Below are 16,030 nucleotides of genomic sequence, written 5' to 3'. Positions count from 1 at the left end.
GGCACTTGCAGATGGGCACCTCTGTATTGTGCCTGAGTCTTGTACAGCTACGAGAGGCTGGTAGATGCTGATATTTTCCCGTCTTTTTAACCAGCGCTAATACCAGGCCAGGCCAGAGCTGGGAAGAGAGAGAGAGCAGCAGGTTTCTCCTATTGTTTCCCACTCGCTTTTTCTTGACTAGCTTCACCTCTGCACCAACTTGCACTTTTGCTATATAAGTCTGGCTAGCTCAGTTGGCAAAGCATCAGACTTCTACTCTGAGGGTCCAGGGTTCAAATCCCTGGTCAGATGATGAATTTCTCTCTGTGGTTGTAAAAATCTGACTTTTTGGGGTCTTCTTTGGTGTTACTCTTTGTCTTCAGGATTTTGCCTTTCCTAAGAAGGGCCTTGGTGGTGGGGGGATTGAAGGAGCAACTCCTTGACATCCTCTCTGTCCTTGCAGGCTGGAGGAATCAAGGCCTCTGGGCATAGAGCATGTTCCTCCCCTGCACACACAAACACACAGAATATCCCTAAGGAATTAGAATCACCTGCTTCCTTCCCCTTTCCTGCTGGATCCCCAAATGAGGATGCTCTTCAGCCCAAACCCATGTCCCCTCTACTCCCAGTGCCCTTTAATCCCAACCCTCAGTCCCTCCTATGCTCACTGCTCCTCACTCCCAACCAGAGCCTGCTCCTCTTCACCCTTCTCCTCTGTCCCAACTCACAGCCCTCCTATTCCCAGTGCCCTCAATCCCAACCCACAGGCCCCTTCTCCTCACGCTGCTCCTCAATCCCAACCCACAGCTCCTCCTTCCTCCAGCAGCAGGTGCTTCAGACCCTCAGGAAGATTTTCTTGTGTATGAGTCTGCATGTGGATTTTACGGTATGTTGGAAATAGGTTGGGTTGCTTGCCAAAATGATCACTTTTGGCTGGTGTTGGATTCCCAGTCTCCTTGTTATTGGGGCAGGAGAAACAAAAGGTTGTTATCCTTGATGTGTGAATCAAGGACTCAACCCTGGGTGTAAACTAAATGAGCTGCCTACAGATTCTGGCAGCCACAATGAGCATTTGGTGCGAGAGCTCAGACCTGCCCCTGTCCCAGAGGAAGGGGGTCATCCGTGAGGGGCTTGGACCACAGACCTATCAGCTCTTCACTCCCAAACTTTCAGTAACTCTATTATCAGTGCCAGTGAGTGTAATTTAAACCATAAGAAAAACCACACTGGGCTAGATCAAAGGTCCATCTAGCTCTGAATCTTGTTTTCTGACAGTAGCCAATACCAGGTGCTCTAAAAGCATCTCAACAAGGCACCCCTGGGAGTTGAACCCAGGATCTCCTGTTTACAAAACAGGTACTTTAACCAGCTAAACCATGGTGCCTGCCTGTAACTAAAGTACAGTGTCTGTTCGCACCTGACTCCCTGCATCTGCATCTCCACCTAGGCCTGACAAGCTTTGCTTGTGTCTGGATTCTGCAAAGCAGAGGAGCAGGTGACATTTTCCTTGCAAGCTGTCTCTGTGTGTGAATCTTTGGCCAGATCTGCACTACAAAGTTATTTCAGCAGAATTATATTGCTCAGGTGTGTGAAAAACACACTATGCTCCTCGGTCAGCAGCTTGTGACTGTTGTACACACTGCAATTCAATGTCTGGCGAAAAAACTGCCCTGTTTTGGTGGCAAAATAAAACCACCTCGATGAGAAGCCTAGAGCTTTGTGCAGCAAACTTACAGTGGCAGAGTGTCAGTGTAGATGCTGCTGTTCATTATATCACCATAACTGACCTCTGCCAGTATCCCACAATGCCCGCCGTGAACTCGCCTGCCCTGCATTCCTGCTACAGAGCCATGGGCCCTCCTTTCATCGCTCTGGGAAGTTCTGACAGCTGAGCCTGCTGCTCTGCTCCAGCAGCCAGGAGCAAATCACTGCCGTGGATGCTGCTCTCTCCCGCCCTGCGAACATAGAGCAGGGTGGCGGGAACTTCCTTACAGTGGGCGTGGCGCCACCGCCATCCGAACTGTAACACCCTGGAACACCCCTTCCTTCGTGGAGGCTCTACCTTCTAAACAGGGACGGCTGGTCTCTAGTAAAATCACTAAAAGGGAAGGAGAAAACTCGAAGGAGGTTCCTCCTGGCACTCACATACATGAACCCAAATACTCTCTCAGTCCTCAGAGAGAGACCTCGAGAAGGAGATTTGCTGAAGCAAAGCCACAGGGGTCTCTGAGGTTTCCTGGCCCTCGCCTTTGTCCTGCCTGACTGATGTCAGCATCTTTCTGTGAGGTCACCACCTCCCCACCACCTTTGACCAATAGTCTGAGGTCCTGCAAAAAGCCCTTGTGATGTCACTGCCACACCCCTCCCTTGCTGTGCTAATGTCCTGCCTCTGGTCAGGCACTTTGGAGGCTTGATCACCCCACTCAAGGAGCGTTCGTTCTAGGCAGCAAGCTGGCTAGACAGTAAAACATCAGATGCTGCTCCCAATGCTACACTCAGGTTTTCAGAAATTAGTCGACTTTATGGCCAGAAGAGACCATTAGAGCATCTAATCTGACCCCCTGCATATCACAGGCCTCCTGTATGACGCAAGAGCTACTTTTGGGGCAAACACATTCCAGAAAGGCATCTAGTCTTCATTAAATGACATCAGGAGATGGAGAATCCACCACTTTCCTTGGTAGCTTGTTCCTGCGGTGAATCATCCTTGCTGCTGAATATTTGTGCCTTAGTTGTAATATGATTTTGTGTCTTTTCACCTTCCAGCCATTAGGTCTTCTTATGCCTTTCTCTGCGAGATTAAAGAGCCCTTTAATACCCAATCTTTTCTCTCCATTAAGGTCCTTCAACACTTCAATGAAGTCACCTTTCAATCTTCTTTTGATAAGCTAAACAGGTTGAGCTCTTTCAATAGCTCACTAGAAGGCATTTTTCTCCAGCCCTCAGAACATTTGGTGGCTCTTTGCTGCCCCAGCTCCAATTTCACAACATCTTTTTCAAATGAGGACACCAAAACTGGAAGCAGTATTCCAGTATCAGTCTCACTGATGCCATGTCACCTCTTGTGACTTTATTGACATAATCTGTAACTGTACAGATCATCATTGCGACCACTGTTCTATATTTGCAGACAATATTGTAGAAAGGTTGTCGTGTAAGGGGTCTATGGAGAGGTTCTGATTGGCTGATTATAATGATGCTATCTCTAGATGTGTATCATTTTTGTAATTGATGTTATGAATATTGACTCTATGCTGCCCGTACTTCAAACTTGTGCTCTGCTTCCGGGAACACCCCAGCCAGACAATTTGGTGTCAGTTCTGTTTAGCCTGCTTGATGGCCCATTAAGGACCATCAGCTATACAATCGACCCATTGAGAGAAAGCAGATACACCTTGTTACTCAGCAAGGTACGCAGGGACCTGCCTATGGACAGAACTCAGGTAGAGCTCCAGTTGACTGCAGCTTTTTAATTTTTTTTTCCACTTGGGGCGGCAAAAACGCTGGATCTGGCCCTGCTCCATGGAAGACAATTTGTTAAATCCCAGATGAGTGCAGTTCTATCAGTTCTCAGCCTGAGCCCTTAGGTCTTAATCCTGAGGATATTGTCCCATCATGGGACCATTTCCCTCCTCTCTTTCATACAGAAACACAATTTTCCTTGCACAGACACAGGAAGAGCAAGATCTTTCTCTGTCCCTTGTGCAAAGCAGGGGCCAAATTCCATGGAAACAATGGACAAGCAGGGGGCCCTGGGCACATCCAGCCCTGGCTGTGAAATGTTCCCTCCCCTCTTTCTTTATGCCCCTGTTGTTATTTCATGGATTGGCTGGGATGGGGGAAAAGCTGAGTTCACTCCAGGTGGAGGGGAAAAAGGACCGTGAAAATCTCAGGCCCCAACCCCTGCTACCAGGATCACCGAGGTGCTGGGGATTTGAGTAGGAAAGGGACTGTGTGAATTGTCAAGGTGGGGAATGAATAACAATCTACAACTAGATCCACCTCATTAACCACTGACACAGGCTAATCCTGCTGCAGCTAGAAGGGAAACTGGGAGTGATTCTTTGCTGCTCAGCCATGGAAACAGTGACCCAATTGCACTGCAGTGAATGTGCTGGGGAAAGCTGGACTTCACAGGCAGGTGGCACTAGCAGATCCTAGAAATATCTGGAGCTCCCCCCACCACTGCTGCCACCAGGGTCAGGTGTTGAGTGACTCACAGCGCCCCTCCCCTCCCATTATCTTCCAGCAGGGGGTGGCAGCACCCCCCACCCAATGCCGGGGAGAGGGCTGAGTGTATCTCTGCACCCTGAGCCCAGGGCACCCACTCTCTCTGCCCCACACATTGAATCTGGCCCTGCTGCAAAGTGACCCTAAGAACCAGCAACCTCCAGGACAGCAGGTTTGGCCCTCAGAGCAGGGAATGTGTCCCCCAGGCTGCTCTTAGGCCACTGGATGCTCTGGAAACAGGAAAGCTCTGAGTGTAACCTACAGCTCATCTGTGGATATAGCTCAGTGGTAAAACACATGTTTTACATGTATGAGGCCCTGGGTTCAATCCCCAGCATCTCCAGGTTCTTTTTTTTCACCCTGCTGCTTTGCTCATGCCCAGAGGGGATGTAGCCCAGCAGTCTCCCTGCAGGAGTTTTAATCCTGCTCAGTGAGGGGCAAGTGCCAATTGCATGGAAGGTCTGGGGGGGTTTCTGCTCCTAAGTCACCTCAGTACATGTAAGATTCCCACCCGCTGTGCTGCTTGGGACAAGGGTGGATGAGAAGGGTGAATCCTCCAGCACTGGAGGGAAAGGTCCCATCTGCTCAGACTGAGAGGCAAGGAAACAGAGGGGTAGTCAGTGCTGAGAGAGGTCAGTGATTTACACCCACCAGGGACACTGTCTTTTTGAGTATCACAGGGGTAGCTGTGTTAGTCTGGATCTGTAAAAAGCGACAGAGTCCTGTGGCACCTTATAGACTAACAGACGTACAGGAGCATAAGCTTTCGTGGGTGAATCCCCACTTCCTCAGATGAATGGAGTGGGAATTCTGTGCCTGGCTAGCCAACTACAAAAGCAATTTCTCCTCCCTTGGTGTTCACACCTCAGCTGCTAGAAGAGGGCCTCATGCTCCCTGATTGAACTAACCTCCTTATCTCTAGACTGATTCTTGCCTGCATATTTATACCTGCCCCTGGAAATTTCCATGACATTCATCTGACAAAGTGGGGATTCACCCACGAAAGCTTATGCTCCAATATGTCTGTTTCTCTGTAAGGTGCCACAGGATTCTTTGTCTTTCTGAGGCGAGTGCAGCTTGCTTGGGATGGTGCTGATGATGGATAGAAAAAAGGCTGGAGTCAATGACAGACGAGACCACAGAAGGGGAAGGGGAATGGCAGCCCCACAGAAGGTCCTGGGTGCTCAGATGCCCCAGTTATTGCACCCTGGCCTGTCACAGAGAGAGAAAAGACACAGAGGGACCCAGCCCCCCTACAGTGATCCCATGGACAAGAACCTGGCTGGGAGTGGGGTGAAGTTCCTCTGGCAAAGGGGAGCTGAAATCCCTCAGTGTCCTGGAATTTAAGCAATGGAAGCTTCAAACCCTGCACGGGCGTGGGCTGAGGTGCATCAGTAGAAGGTTGGTCTGGACAAGGCGGCAGGTTTGTATAATTTTTGGTCGTTCCCAGAATGGAACCAAGTCCTGCCCCACCCCACAGCTGTGTAAGGCTCTGGGGGGGAGTTTGGGTGTGGGAGGGAGAGGGCTCTAGGAGAGAGTTTGGGTGCAGGGTCTGAGCTCAGTCAGGGGGTTGTGCTGCAGGAGGGTGTGTGGGGGGCAGGGTCTTGGAGAGAGTTTGGGTGCAGGTGTGGGGTCTGGGTTGGGGGTGCAGGAGAGGGTGAGGGGTGCAGCATTTACCTCGGGCATCTCCCAAAAGCAACCCGCACCCTCCTCTGGCAGCAGCCCCTAAGTGGGAGGGCAGGGGGCGTCTTTGAGCACGGCTGCCTGCAGACTCCACCCCTGAAGCTCCCATTGCCACAGTTCTCAGAGTTGGCTCTCGGGGCGGGGGCAGCACGTGGAGACCCCACCCCCCACCCCAGGGGCTGCAGGGACGTGCCAGCCACTTCCGGGAGTGGCGTGCCACATGGAGCGAGGGTGGGCAGGAAACCGCCTTAGCCCCCTTGTGCTGGTGGTGGTGGTGGCAGGGGTCCTTGGGCCCTTTTAACTTGACCGGGGCAGCAGGCAGGACCAGGGGGGACACTCCCAAGGGCCTAACGTTGCTTTGCACAACAATAAATCTTGGAACAGGACAGAAATGAAATGGCAGCAGAACCTAAGGAATTAAAAGCCTCCGGATTCTTGTGTGTGCACTGACTCCGAACGGAAACTGTAATTTGACTCGCTTTGTGTCTGCGGCTGGTAAAATATCAAGGCAAAATCATTCCAGTGATTGTGACCCTGGGTTTGAGGAGGCTTTGGTCTTATTAAAATGTAACTAGCATGTTACACTTGTGTTTTTAAAGGTGGCTTCCCCAAGCAATCCCAAGTTGTTCTTCCCACAGCTGGCTGATGGGGGGCAGCAGGGGATCTCCCCAATCTGGGGGAATCTCTCTGGGTCCCACTGTTAATTCTCCATCCTTTCTCCCCCTAACCATGCCCACCCCTCCCCACCCCATTATCAGTGTTTTAGAGCAACCCCTCCCTCCTTTTATGGGATACAGACTCTCTGTGAAAGAGACTGACTGGGGCTCCTCTCTGCACGGCCCCAATGGGGAAGGAAAGAGATGGGGTGGGGCAGGGCGGGGAGGCGGGGGGAGAAGATGGGCAGAAGGAGTCAAATGGGACTAAACCAGAATCGAGGAGATTTTCTTTCTGTTAAAATGTCCTGGAGTCTCATCACTGAAAAGCCGCATCTTGAGTTAGGTTTGATGCATCAGCCTTTCAATTACCAGGCAAAGGTGTGAACCCCAGAGACTGATCACTGCCTGCTTCCCAGCTTCCTCTGAAAAGCACCTGCAGTGGTGCAACTGGTTGGTATAAAGGGGGACAGTGCTGGGGTTAAGAGTTTAAGCCGTGTCTGAAGCACTGGTTTTTGTTACCCAACTAGCTTCCCCGACTTGCTTTGCCCAATGCACAGGGGAAAGTGCCCTGCTAGGGAAAGGAGATTGAGTTCTAACATGTGGCAGTGGGTGCACAGCTTGGAAACATCCCCACTCTGCTGCTATTAGCTCCAGTACATTATTCACTGGCAGGGAGAATTGATTTATTTGCTCCTGTGAAAGCTGCCAGGACAGGTCGGTGGGCACCAGATCTCCCTGCTTTTTCCAGCACACCCCTGGCTCCTTCCCTGCCCCAGTCACTGCTGTAGGAGGATCCTATATGTACTGAGCCTAAACATTTCACTGGGCCACCTTAGCACAGTTGGCAGCATGTCAGTTTCATAATTTAAAGGTCTCGGAGCTCAAGCCTCAGAGAAGACAATGGTTCTGTTTCCTGCTTTGGATTTTCTAAAGGAATTCAGAGAAAAGAAAGTAGAGGAAAGTGGTTTTTAGACACCCTCCCACCCATCTAACACACAGAGACTTTTCCAAGGCATTAACTTTTCCTTCTCTGTGCAGTTTGTATTCTTCATAGAGCAAAATAAACCAAAAACATGCAAGTCTAAGCCTAATACAGTACAAAACTCAATACAGATCAAATCTCACCCTCAGAGATCTTCCAATAAGCTTCTTTTGCAGACTAGACTTATTTCTTGTCTGGGTCCAATTTTTTCGTCTGGTACAGTCCTTGTTCCAGCTCAGGTGGTAGCTGGGGATGTCTCATGACTGCAGCCACCTTTGTTCTGTTCCACCACCTTATACAGCTTTGGTACAAGGCAGGAATCTTTTGTCTCTCTCCTGGGGAAGAGCTCCAGGTTTAAGATGGATTCCTGTACCAGGTGACATGGTCACATATCCTGTGAGACCCCCCAAGCCTTCATTCTTCCTGGCCTGACTCACAGATGGTGCAGGACAGAGCCATCTCCAGTCAATTGTCCTGGTTAACGGGAGCCATCAAGAGTCCAAACCACTATTAATGGCCCACACTTTGCATCATTACAACAGGACCTCAGAGTTATAGTTCATATTTCTAGTTTCAGATACAGGAATGATTGAGTCATACAAATAGGATGAACACACACAGTAGATTATAAGCTTTGTAATGATACTGCACAAGAGACCTTTTGCATGAAGCATGTTCCAGTTACATCATATTCACACTCATTAGCATATTTTCATAAAATCCTATGGAGTGCAACGTCACAGCAGGGAAAGGGTTTTACTGCGGCACCTGGGAGCAGTTGAGTTTCATGTTCAGGCTGTGGTATGAGTTCCTCCAGGTTTCTTGTAAGCACACAGGGACCTTCGCGGGTGCTCTCGATACAGGAATGGTCCAGACACGATAAAGCGATGGGAATTGCATTTTCCTTTTTTATTTCTGTATTTCCAATGACATTTCTGTTTGTGATTTCGTTTTGCTTTGTATAACTGTGTTTTCTCCTGGATTTGATATTTAACTAAAAAAAGAATAAGGCCTCAGGGCGGCGGATGGAGGAGCAGGCTGGGGCTAGGACTGCTAAGAGAGTGAGAGTAGCAGGTTTTCTGTATTGTTTCCTGCCCTCATTTTCATGACTAGTTTCTCTTGTGCACTTAATTTGTTTCTTTCACATGTGCTCAGTTGGTAGCGCGTCAAACTTTTAATCTGAGGATCCAGGGTTCAAGTCCCTGGTCAGGTGAAGAGGGAACCATTCCCCACAAAAAGGAAGAAGGCATCTCTCCAGGATGTTATTTGACATCACCTTTCCCCCCCAGTACTTGGCTTTTCATTAGGAAGGGCCATGTACTGCCTGGGACTGAAGGGGCAACTTCCTCACATGCCCACTGGCCTCTCAGTCTGGATTAAGAAAGGCCTCTGGGAGCTGCAGCAAACTGCTGCAGGCCAACTTGGTGAGCAAATGCAGGGCTGCCCGCACAGGGTCATCCACACCTGCTGGTCCCATGGTGTAAGGGCAGCACGCGGGACTTTGAATCCTGCAATCTGAGCTGAAGCCTCGGTGGGATCTGAGGTCAATTCCTGTGCCACAAACCCTGCTGGGTCTTCCAAGGCTCTATCTTGCTTTCTCCAAGGCCAAGAAAGCCTGTCTTTTGCCCACTAGCTGTTGTGACTTGAGCACAAGAGGGGACGTTTGATCCAGAAGCCTGGCCATGCCTGGAGTCCTGTAGGTAGGGATGCGAGCTCCATTTCCTCTGAGTCCTGAAGCTGGGCTGCAGCCTGGCCTAGGAGGCAGTCCTATTGGTTGACCTACTGGCCCAAAGTCACTTGGGCGGCGTTGGTGTTCCCCAGGGATGCTGAAGGGCCTAAGGGAGGGAGGCTCAATACTCCCCCCTATCAGTCAGGGTGGAAGAGGAGGGCTGCAAGAGTGGGTAGGTTGATGGTTGGGCCTTCTAGCGTTCGGTTAGGGACGAGGTGGGGAACGCGAACTGGGAGAAGTGGTTGCTGGCCTGTGAGGAATGGTTTGGCCGGGGGCGTAAGTGGAGCTTGTCATTACCTACAAGGTTGTGATGCTCAAGACCCATCTGTGGGGAATTTTCTCAGCCATGTGTTTCCCCCTGCTCCATGAGTGCTGCTGAAACCGAACACGATGACCTTCCACTTCTTGTGGGGCAATAGGACGTCCCTACCTAGTCAGGAGAAGTGTGGCTTTTCTGCCGTATGAGAAGGGGGGTTGGGCCTGGTGGGCCTTGAAGCCTTTTACGGCTCTACTGTTTTGTGTTTCAATTTTCAGTGTGTGGCTGAGCTGGAGGGCAGGTCAGGCCCGAGGGGACTGGAGGGGCAACTGCAAAGAACACAACTGACTCTTCGGATATGGCCATATTTTCTTTTACCCCACTGGGTGCAGCACTGGTATGGAATGGCCAATGATGGCAGAAGGGGGAGGAGATTAGGAAGCCCCTCCCCCGGTGTTCTTCTAGTCCCATCTTACAGCCTACAGGATTTTCAGTGGGTGGCTAGGTGGAAGGTGCTTGCAGGATGGCTTCATCCGCAACACTGGCCACTCTCACAGCAGTGGCGGCCACAGCAGCGAGCCCACCCCACTCCTTCGGCTCAGTCTGAACAGAGGTCAATGTACAATTGGGTGAGACAGGCCAATTTTAGGAGCTTCCTCTGATGGTGAGCAACTGTCCCCAGAACTTACTGACAGGAGCTTTCACGTATTTGCAAATGTGCACGGCCGGCATGTGCAGAGCAAAGGCGGCCTGGGGCACTGTGTCAGGCTCTGGCACCGCTTGAGCCAATGGACCATGTTCAGCCACCAGGTGACCCAGGATCTAAGGCAGGAATGGGGTGAGGAAGCAAGTCAAGCTGAGCAAAGCAGGCAAAAATTCATCTTGACTTCATGGGCACTCGCAATGATACCCTTTTTGTGTGCCAGGGCTGACAAAAATATCCTGGACAGAGAAACAGCAGGCCAAAAAGTGCCATTTACGTGCTGAAGTAGCTCAGTGCTGAGATCGAGGTTCCCTGTTCAATCCCAGGCTTTGGCATGCTCTTTGGTCCCTTTGTGTGCTGTGGTGCGATGTTTTCTGGAAGCACAGCAGTGCCTTTACCCACCACGAGTCCTCATTTTGGGCTCCCAAGCAAGAAAAGACAGCATGGACTTATGCACCAAGTTGGCCCACCGGACCTTTCTTTCTTCTCTTGCTCTTTCTCAGCAAGGGGGAAAAAAAGAAGTTCTGCCTCAAGCTGGAGTCAGAAGTGTGATGTAAGGATGCCTTCCTGAGTGCCGGCTCCAGTCCTTTGCTCTACCAGCTGACCTATCGAAGGGCTGCCACCTCTCTTTCCAGGTTTGCCCATCGGTGTGTTCAGAATGGAGAGGGGTAACTAGTGGTGTTCCCCAAGGGTCCGTCCTAGGACCAGTCCTATTCAACTTATTCATGAATGATCTGGAGAAAGGGGTAAACAGTGAGGTGGCAAAGTTTGCAGATGATACTAAATTGCTCAAGATAGTTAAGACCAAAGCAGACTGTGAAGAACTTCAAAGAGATCTCACAAAACTAAGTGATTGGGCAACAAAATGGCAAATTAAATTTAATGTGGCTAAATGTAAAGTAATGCACATTGGAAAAAATAACCCCAGCTATACATACAATATGATGGGAGCTAATTTAGCTACAACTAATCAGGAAAGAGATCTTGGAATCATCATGGATAGTTCTCTGAAGACGACCACGCAGTGTGCAGTGCCAGTCAAAAAAGCAAACAGGATGTTAGGAATAATTAAAAAAAGGAGAATAAGACAGAGTATATCTTACTGCCTTTATATAAATCCATGGTACACCCACATCTTGAATACTGGGTACAGATGTGCTCTCCTCATTTCAAAAAAGATATACTGGCATTAGAAAAGGTTCAGAGAAGGGCAACTAAAATTATTAGGGGTTTGGAATGGGTCCCATATGAGGAGAGATTAATGAGACTAGAACTTTTCAGCTTGGCAAAGAGAAGACTAAGGGGGGATATGGTAGAGGTCTATAAAATCATGAGTGGTGTGCAGAAAGTGAATATGGAAAAGTTACTTACTTGATCCCATAATATAAGACCTAGGGGCCACCAAATGAAATGAATAGGCAGCAAGTTTAAAACAAATACAAGGAAATTCTTCTTCACAGAGACACAGTCAACATGTGGAACTCCTTGCCTGAGGGGGTTGTGAAGGCTAGGACTATAACAGGGTTTAAAAGAGAACTAGATAAATTAATAAGTTTCAGAATGGAAGCCATGTTAGTCTGTATCAGCAAAAAGAACGAGGAGTACTTGTGGCACCTTACAGACTAACAAATTTATTTGAGAAACAACTCACATCATAATAAAAAAGGCTGACAAAGGAGGTGCTGTCGTCATCATGAATAGGTCGGAATATGAACGAGAGGCTGCTAGGCGGCTCTCTGACACTACATTCTACAAGCCATTACCCTCTGATCCCACTGAGAGTTACCAAAAGAAATGACACCATCTGCTCAAGAAACTCCCTGAAAAAGCACAAGAACAAATCTGCACAGACACACCCCTAGAACTTCAACCAGGGGTATTCTATCGTCTACCCAAGATCCATAAACCTGGAAATCCTGGATGCCCCATCATCTCAGGCATTGGCACCCTGACAGCAGGATTGTTTGGCTATGTAGACTCCCTCCTCAGGCACTACTCTACCAGCACTCCTAGCTATCTTTGAGACACCACTGACTTCCTGAGGAAACTACAATACATTGGTGATCTTCCAGAAAACACCATCTTGGCCACTATGGAGGTAGAAGCCCTCTACACCAACATTCCACACAAAGATGGATTACAAGCCATCAGGAACAGTATCTCTGATAATGTCATGGCAAACCTGGTGGCTGAACTTTGTGACTTTGTCCTCACTCATAACTATTTCAGATTTGGGGACAAACCTTCAAGTCAGTGGCAGTGCTATGGGTACCCGCATGGCCCCACAGTATGCCAACATTTTTATGGCTGACTTAGAACAATGCTTCCTCAGCTCTCATTCCCTAATGCCCCTACTTTACATGCACTACACTGATTACATCTTCATCATCTGGACCCATGGAAAAGAAGCCCTTGAGGAATTCCACCATGATTTCAACAATTTCCATCCCACCATCAACTTCAGCCTGGACCAGTCCACACAAGAGATCCACTTCATGGACACTTCAGTGCTAGTAAGCGATGGTCACATAAACACCACCCTAGAATGGCATGCAGCTCATCATTTCTTTGGGATGTCTGGGGCTCTGACCTGGGGCAGTCTTTTGCTTCTCTGGTTCTTTTGTAGGCTTGCCTGATAGTTTAGACAGGACTGACTCTCCCTTTAGACAAATCTTAAAGAAGGGAATGACCTGGGGAGTCATTCCCATTTTTGTCCATATGCCCCCAGCCAACCTCACCAAGGCCAGCCAGGAGCACCCATGACAGCAACAAATGATACAGTATAACCGGCAACTGTCATTGTCAACTTGCAAAGCAGCAGACGGGATGGTATGGCTGGTAACCATCTTTACTAACTTGCAAAAGGCAAGGATGCTGCTGTGTAGCGCTGCAGAACCGCATCTGTCAGCACCATCCAGTAGAGATACGGTGACAGTGAAAAAAGGCTGAACGGGCTCCATGGTTGCCATGCTATGGTGTCGGCCCGGGCAATCCAGGGAAAAGGGCACGAAATGTCTGCCGTTTCTTTCATGGAGGGAGGATTGAGTGGCAACATTTACCCAGAATCACCCACGACACTGTTTTTGCCCCATCAGGCATTGGGATCTCAACCCAGAATTCCAATGGGCGGGGGAGACTGTGGGAACTATGGTATAGCTATGGGATAGCTACCCACAGTGCAGCGCTCCGGAAATCGACGCTAGCCTCGGTACATAGACGCACACTGCCAAATGAATGTGCTTAGTGTGGCTGCATGCACTCGACTTTATACAATCTTTCCAAAAAACAGTTTATGTAAAATTGGAATAATCCCATAGTGTAGAGACACCCTGTGATTAACAACTTTGGTGGCTAATTGAAAGGCTGATGGTTCAAACCCAAGTGAAGATGGAGGTGGGTTTTTTTTAGTGATGAGAATCCAGTACATTTTAACACGAAGAAAATCTCCTCAATGCTGGTCTAGCCTCATTGGGCAAGCATAAGTAACACTTTTGCCAGATGCATTGGTGGTATAGTGGTGAGCATAGCTGCTTTCCAAGCAGTTGACCTGGGTTCAATTCCCAGCCAATGCAGGGCTATGATGTTTTCTCCCCTGGGAATTGGTTTAATTTCAGTCACATTGTATCAGTTTATCAATGGAATGAGAGAATCAATGTCCTGCAGGTTATTCAACACACAAGGAAGGACGAAAGGGGCGGGACTATACAATGAGCTGTTGTAGTTATCCTGGTATTTTTATTGTTAATGTTTGGTTTATTTTTTTTTTAAAAATTCTTTACTTCCCTCTCCCTTTTAGACTCAGAGCCTTTAAGGTCAGAAGGGACCAGTGTGATCATCTAGTCCGACCTGCTGCACCTTGCAGGCCAAAAGACTCCACCCACCCACTCCTGTAATAGACCCGGGAGGGGAGGCAGCTCTGTGCACTGCCCCAACCCCAGGCAGTGCATGGAGGCCCTCTGCTCCCCTCCCTCCGTGGGTGTGCAGAGATGTGCCAGCTGCACTGAGGTGGCTCCCTGCCCACTCTGCCTCCATCCTCCGTGCCACTCCCAGAAGTGGTTGGCATATCCCAGAATCCCTGGGGCGGGGTGTCTCCTTGCACTGCCCCTGCCCCGAGTACCTACTCCGCAGCACCCATTGGCCAGGTACTTCAGCCAATGGGAGCTCTGGGGGCAGCGCCTGCAGGCAGCGGCACACGGAGACCCCCTGGCCCTGCCCACCTAGGAGCTGCTGCCGCAGGGTTGTGTGTACCGGTCACTTTGGGAGCTGCACCGCCCGGGTTAAGCGCCAACCCACCAGCATCCCAACCCCCACCCCCAGCGCAGAGCCAGCACACCCCCCCCAACATTCCTCCCAGAGCTTATCTTGTCTTCCTTTCACCCAGAACCATCCTTCTTCTCCTGCACTGCAAGTAGCCATCCCTGGGAAGCCAAGAGGCAGGCACAAGATTCTACCTCCCAGCAGCTAACTGCACCTCCCCAGGCTTTGCAGAGCGACTGGTGACGCTCTACTAACCCCACTTAGTCGCACTGAGGCGCTTAGCTTCTGCCCTGCCTTCCTCAGCTCGACTTCCCTCTTTTGCCCCATTCCTGCCTCACTCCCTCCTTTGGCAGGTCACACAAAGGAGGCCAGCAGGAAAAGCCGGCCGCCATAGGCCAACCTCCCAGGGCAGAGGAGACCAAGCCACAAGGCTTCAAAAGGTGACTGGCCAAGATCCTCTAGCTTATCCCTGCTGATGCTAAGGCTTTTTCTCAGCTCATTTCACCATCCTCTGCCCTGCAGGGGTTGGGGTTATTGCAGGTGTTACCCAAAATTGGGCCAGCTAGTAAGCAAAGGGAGGACTAATGACCCACCAGAGTTTGGCAGAAAGCAGCACATTTATTATACTGAAAGCTAAGCTCAAAAGAAGATGTGGGGGGTGTCACACTCACACTCGCAGGACAGGCACAGCACTGGAGATGTCAGGATTCTGCAAGGTAAGTGTCCCACAGCGCAGCTATGGACGGTGCGATGAAGGTAAGTGTCCCTGAGGCACAATGAAATACAACGCAGAGAACCACTGGCCAGGCGGTCCCGGCGAAGGGCATTCACTGGAGGTACAAGCTTGTGAGTGCTCTCCTGAGCACATGGCCCCTTCCCCTTTTAAGGGCCTGCACCTCATGGCCTGCGACTAGAGATGACTTGGCTGCATCTGGTGGGTCACACTCCACCTTGGGCAGTGTCCATGCTCTGGCTGTGTGAGCACTGCCTAATTAGTGTCCCAGACACCTTGTCTACCTGGAAGCTCTTCTGCTCTTCAACCAGCCCATTCATCCCACGAGCATTCCAGGAGGGAGCGGGAGGGGGAAAACCACTTCACAGGCATTCAGAGAGGGAGAGGAGACAAAAGTGGGAGCAGGGGAAGTATAACAGACCTTTTGAGCATAGAAATCACTGCTGCTCCTACAACAGCAGGGACAGGCCAGTAGGAGCTGGGAAAATTAAGGCAGCATGTTTCTGTCTGGCTTTGAACCAGGGACCTTTTACGAGTTAGGTAAATGTGAGAACCACTACACTACAGAAACTCTATCACAAGGCTCTGCTCCTCCCTTCCTAAGAACATAAGAATGACCATATTGGGTCAGACCAAAGGTCCATCCAACCCCACATCCTATCTGCCAACAGTGGCCAATGCCCGGTGCCCCAGAGGAACTGAACCTAACAGGTAATGAGCAAGTGATCTCTCTCCTGCCATCCATCTCCACCCTCTGATAAACAGGCTAGGGGCACCATTCCTTACCCATCCTGGCTAATAGCCATTCATGGACTTAACCTC

General features: G+C 49.9%; 2 non-coding genes across 2 annotated transcripts; both read left to right on the top strand.

Moving 5' to 3' along the window:
* The first annotated feature begins 218 nt into the window (after positions 1–218).
* TRNAR-UCU lies at positions 219–291 on the top strand. Its single transcript has one exon. It is a non-coding gene; the product is annotated as a tRNA-Arg (tRNA).
* A 13,427-nt stretch (positions 292–13,718) lies between these two features.
* Positions 13,719–13,790, top strand: TRNAG-UCC. Its single transcript has one exon. It is a non-coding gene; the product is annotated as a tRNA-Gly (tRNA).
* Positions 13,791–16,030: the final 2,240 nt, after the last annotated feature.

The sequence above is a fragment of the Mauremys reevesii genome, linkage group 12, assembly GCF_016161935.1.
Source record: "Mauremys reevesii isolate NIE-2019 linkage group 12, ASM1616193v1, whole genome shotgun sequence".
NCBI lineage: Eukaryota > Metazoa > Chordata > Testudines > Geoemydidae > Mauremys > Mauremys reevesii.
Note: the sequence above shows the minus strand (reverse complement) of the source record. Positions and strands in the feature narration are given on the sequence as shown.